A 5,593-nucleotide genomic window follows, 5' to 3' on the forward strand; every position below is an offset into this window, starting at 1 on the left:
CCGAACTACGAGAAAATACACTTTGAAATCAGTGACATCACGCGCGGAGATTCCGGCGAGAAATTTAAAAGTGAAAATTTGACGTCGATTTTCTTCTCTATTAATGAACATATGATTGTGAAATTAACGTCATTTGAGTTTTCAGAGTACAATCCATCAATCTAAACCGATTCGTTGTTCCACTTTAGTGTCTCTTTAAGCTAAAAGCGGAAACACTAAACTAAACCTACAAGGTTTTCGTGTCGGTGTGCATACGCATGCGCAAGGTTTTAATTCAGGGGGAGGGGGGTCGCAAACTTTCCTCGCAGTCTCCCCCCCCTCGCCCCCTGGTCGAGTCCACACGATAACGTGCTTCAAAATGGATGAAACAATGAAAATGAAGCGACTGACCTGCCTCTTACAATAGCCTGTCTTTGGTCCCTCCATGGCTTTTCCGGGAGCAAATATGAGAAGTAAACAGTTCTTGGAATGCAGTGTTATCAGGGGGTTCTCGGCCGTCTTTATCGTCAAAAACCTGCGGGGCCATAACCCTGCTCTTTAAAAAATGACGGGACAGGTTAGTAAAAGTACGGGGCAGACTACGCGCCCCCCTTACATTATTAAGGAGGACGCCCCCTTCTCGAAGCAAGCGTGGTGTGTTTGGTATAATGTCTAATGTCTCTTTAAGTAACATACTAACAGTGCAATCAACTAGAGTATGCCTACCAACGCAAGGAAGGAGCTCGCAAAGACGATATAAAAATGAAGCGCTATCCGTTTACGAAGAACAGAGCCACATTGTTTTAATGTCGCACGCGGAATACATATAACATGCACAAAGGCGTCGGCTGGCTGTGTGTGTTCGTGTTGTAATGACTTCTATATACACTCTCTATATATAGCCTATTGAATGCAGATTAGGGCAGGGAATGGTATTGTTCGCCTGTGTTTCAGCGGCAGCGTAACTCCGGCAATTACCCACCTGTGTTTCCGCCAGTTCCAGTCTATTGGCCTCACATTTTACATGAATTGCGATATATGGCCTCCACCACTGCCCCCACAGACGTTCAAGTGCGCACGGAGAATAGTCTCTATATTCCTTTCCATTAATGTCCCAGCCGCCCCAATATCTTCAAATTCTCCCCCCGCCCCCCTCTAGACCAAAATTGTTCACTGATAGATCGATTACGAACGCATCAACTTCTGGCCAGGCAGCATGGGAAACTCTCGCCCAGTTTAATTTATGATCATCGTCTTTGCGAATAAGTGAAGTGCAGCAGCAAGCTGTCATCACACTCATGCCTCACACGCTGGGAACGTAAGCGTGAAAGTCAAGTTCGGCGAATGTGTCTAAATGAAGCACTTACATAAGCTTCAGAACGAGCGACGAGCTAGTTTAATTTTCTTGTTCCGCCGCACCGAACACGACAATCCGCCGACGTCGTGATGTGAAGGCCACGCTCCAAGTTTGGCGGCCACCCATACGCGCACCTTCACCTCCCGGGAGTCGGCTGTCTTATTCATTTTTTTCTTTCTTTTCCATTTACGACCAAGAGAGAATCAACAGGTAGCTAGCTAGGCCAGGGGCGTATGCGGTTCCAAGATGTTGCGCTGAGTTTCTGATTCGAACGATGTTCTCGCCGTAGCGACTACGATGGGTGCCCGTTCGTGCATCGAGGGAGCGCAAGACGTCTTTCAAACCTCTGCTTGAGCGAAACTTTTTTTGAAAAGAAGCTAGACGCGTTTACGCATCGTTGAGGCACAAGGCCACCGCTCAGCGCGACGCTGGCGAAGGAGCGCAAACGAGAGCATTGTTTGCGAGCACCTGCACACAATTGCCGCGTATCACAGCTCGCCTTGAACGTTATCTTTGCGGAGCCGCACACCTTACGACGCACATAACGCGTGCCGCCAAATACGAAAGGAAAAAATGAAACCGGCAACGAAGGGTTGACGGAGCGCTGAAAACGCCGGAGAACGAGTGGGATACGGAGTCCCTTACCTTAAAAGACGAATTGTCATCGGCGACCACCTGTGAATCCTTTCGGGAGGCGAGGAGGCGGCGTGTATTCCAGTTGTCACGACGCAAAACGGACAGCACACATAAGTACGACGTCTGAGAAGCGATGTACGACACACGGGCGTTTAAGCAGAACACACACACAACATTTCACGCACTCCTCGTCGAGCGAGCAACGCTTGCGATCCGCAACCCACTAGAGTTTGCTTGTTTTTCTTTAGCTCGGAGTGTTCGTAACTTACGACGGAAAACGAGCGCGAAGCATTGAGCGAGTGGGCAGCCGCAGCAGTAGGCCGCCGCTCATAACCTTTGAGCCTGGCCTGTCCCGCACAAAACCGTGCGTGGCAAGTTCAACATTACGACACTAGGGTACTTTCAGCGCTACTGTACATAGTTACTATTTTTTTGTTTTACTACGTGGCAAAGCGTGAACCTTGCGCAACGTTGGAGTCACGAAAGAGAGGAACCTAAAGAAAACTTTTTAATGATCTCCTACAAGTTCGTCCTTTAAAAACACGCGGAATTGTTGCGTAATAAATTTACGCATGACGTTCACCGTCGACAAAGATTGGAAGAGTGCGCCACCGCTCGCTGTAATCGGCACAACATAGCCCAAGGGCATATTGACACGTGCAAATATAGGCCACGGCGCGCTTTTTGAAACTGATGAAAGGCTGGTTTCGGTTGGAAGTGCTACGACTTTCGTCGATTTCCATTCTTCACTTTGAAAATAAAGCAAATAACTCGACGTCGCTCTGCTAATCACTGTACGCACATCTACTTTATCGCAATATACGATGCAGTAGGTGGTGACGGGCGAAACAACCGAGTTCTCACATCCTTTAGTCGTGTCGCCAGACCAGGTAACTCACAGAGGTGCATAAGGTGTTTAAGCTTCGCCGTATCTAGCCGCAATACACATACTGACACCACAACACATGAAAACCATAACGTGATGAACATGGACAAGTGCGTCATCGTTAGTGTGCTATCTACTCAGAAAAACTCGCACGAATTCCCGCCCTTTCCTCGAAAAGGTTGTAAATCAACGGCCACAAACTGTTCCAACAGGCAACATCTCAAGTTTTAAAATGTTGCCTCTTGCTTTTCCTGACTCCCCTTCGCCACTACGCAAGCCAGCACATATCCGTCATAGCGGCCGGAGGCGAGGCTTTGTTACGTGTCACCGTTGATATTTTACGGCGTCAGGTGTTAACAGCTCTTCAAGCGAAGACGTTTGGCCTATATCACGAGCAGTTCACAGCTGTCCTGGCTTACCGAGCCTACTTACCTCCACCCAGGGGCAGTGGCGTAGGCAGAAGTTTGTTTCGGGGGGGGGGGGGGGGGGGGGAGGAGGCACTTCCTTGATCCGATATTGGGTCTGGGCAGATAAGTGGGGTCGAGTGTCATTTTGTGCTCTGTATCCCATAAAAAAATTTCGGGGGTGTGGGGCACGGGCCCGGTGCGCCCCCCCCCCTCCTTCTTGGCTACGGCACTGCCTAGGGGCGAATGCCCCTTTTGGGCAGTGGTAGCCGAGGCAACCTGACAAAGGAAGTGGACGACAGGCACTGAAGGGAGGGGTCTATCGCCCCCACCGGGGCGCACGGGCTCGTAGCGGCGCTCGCGCAGAGGGATCCGCCGCCGCTCTTGCTTGGCTGTAGTACGTACAGCAAGAGCGGCGCGCTCGTGTGCGCCGCTTCGATTCCATGCGCGGCTGCGCCGGATGCAATGGAGCTCCGCAGAGCGCGGCCACGCTGAGCCGTGTTCACCCTAAGAGTGGACGGCATTGTACTGTTGTCATGCATCCGCATCTAAGATGAACACTTCGTAGAAGCTGATGTTCAATTATTCAATACATAATTCTGAAAAGTATTATTGCGTTCATAGCCGTGCGCAAGGGGGGGGGGGGGGGCTTAGTCACCTAAGAGGTGGGGGCACAAAGTCTGCCCCATACATTGACTTATAGGGGGGGGGGGGCACTGCGATGAATCTTCGGCCCCCCCCCCCCTAATAAGAAACCCTGCACACGCCTATGATTACATTTATCGAAACCATAGTTAGGCATTATATAGTGGACATTTCCCTCGTGAACTAGAATAAACATTCTAGTTTTGCCTTCTTCAATATGTGTTCACCATAGATGTGGTCGACCCTTTACATAAGTGCGGACGTGAGCATCAACACAATCGTGCCGTTTTCATCATTTCATCACCTTCATGCAATTATTTTACTTTGGTGATACACCATTGCCATCATGCTGCCACCACCTTTCTTCTTTCATTATTGTCATAATCATGCCACTGTTGTTCCGTCGTCTTTACAATGTCGTCCTGCCTTCGTGCACATACAGAAGTCATGCTGTCATGATCATTCCACTGCTGCTATGCCTCATCACACCGTTTTCTTCATTCCAGGATCGTCATCGAGTGGTCATCATTTTCACCAACCATCATCATGACATTGTCAATAAGCTGTCGCCTTTGCGCTTGTATGGTTGTCACGCCGTTGTGATCATTGCATCATAGTATAATTCTAGCTTTGCCATGCCATTGTCGGAACGCCTCGCGATACTCTAGCCTTCATTCCAGCCCTACCATCCTGTTGTCACATTGATGCCTGCATTCCATCATCATCGTACAGTCAGCATCATCACATGTGAGATACATACGTTCGATTGCCATAGGTTGTTACCATTATCACCGAGTGGGGCGCTTCTTATTGAAAATGTGTCCAACTCAGCTGTGTGCTATATATTCTATATACTTGCAAACGGTTGCTAATCAAGGGTGCCATTATATCTGCAAGCACCAATGAAAGCTCCAATTTTAACTGATTCCCACAGCGTCTTGGTATATGCACGTTTCGTGGTATCGTAGACACATACTAATTACTAGTGCAATTTAATTTACTTTTTTGCTTGAGTGTCCCTCTAAGCCAAAAGCCGGTTTTTGTTGTATCTATATAACTGCTGAAGTTCTAGCTGGTATTTCCTTCGGCTCATATCACATGCTTCGCTTGAAAAGGAATTCAATATGCATTTTCATCTTCAACTATTCCATTGAGTCCCTATTAGCATCGTGAAAATGATGACATACTAGTGCTATGGCCAATAGAAAAAATATTCTGCTGAAGACACCACAACACTGGGGACTTCACAAGGATGAAACTGAGGAGTCAGCTCTGTCCCCCAAATAAAATGGAAAAAAAAATTTTCACGTGGTTTTTTGTTCACGTTTTTCTTGTTACTTATTTTTGCGTTTCCTTCAATAAACTTGCAGTTGCTAGTCTGCGCTTGTTCATGTGTCTTACCTGTCCCTGTTTATTGAAGCCTGCTAGGATAAGCGAATGCGATGACACCTAAAGCATGACGAAGCTTTTACCACCGTAACACCAGGCCCAACAGTGCACATCATTTATGAACTAGAAGCTGTAAGCACTGAATTTGACATTGCTCCTCCATCTCATGAAGCATTCTTCAACCAAACACTTCTTCACTCACACCAGTCAGAAACGTGGCAGGTGAATAGAGATACTTATGCGTGTCTGCAAGTTTCCGTACGACCCATATCAAAGAACAGCAATGATACGCTCTTG

The 5,593-nt window shown here is 48.0% G+C and overlaps 1 protein-coding gene across 1 annotated transcript in view; it reads right to left on the reverse strand.

The window, feature by feature from the left end:
• Positions 1-2,303, reverse strand: part of LOC119404506 (uncharacterized) — an 84,097-nt gene extending 81,794 nt beyond the window's left edge. Inside the window, 1 exon segment of the mRNA XM_049418903.1 lies at positions 1,982-2,303. The gene's annotated coding sequence lies outside the window, so the exon portion shown is untranslated.
• Positions 2,304-5,593: the final 3,290 nt, after the last annotated feature.

Source organism: Rhipicephalus sanguineus, chromosome 9, assembly GCF_013339695.2.
Source record: "Rhipicephalus sanguineus isolate Rsan-2018 chromosome 9, BIME_Rsan_1.4, whole genome shotgun sequence".
In the NCBI taxonomy this organism is placed as follows: Eukaryota; Metazoa; Arthropoda; class Arachnida; order Ixodida; family Ixodidae; genus Rhipicephalus; species Rhipicephalus sanguineus.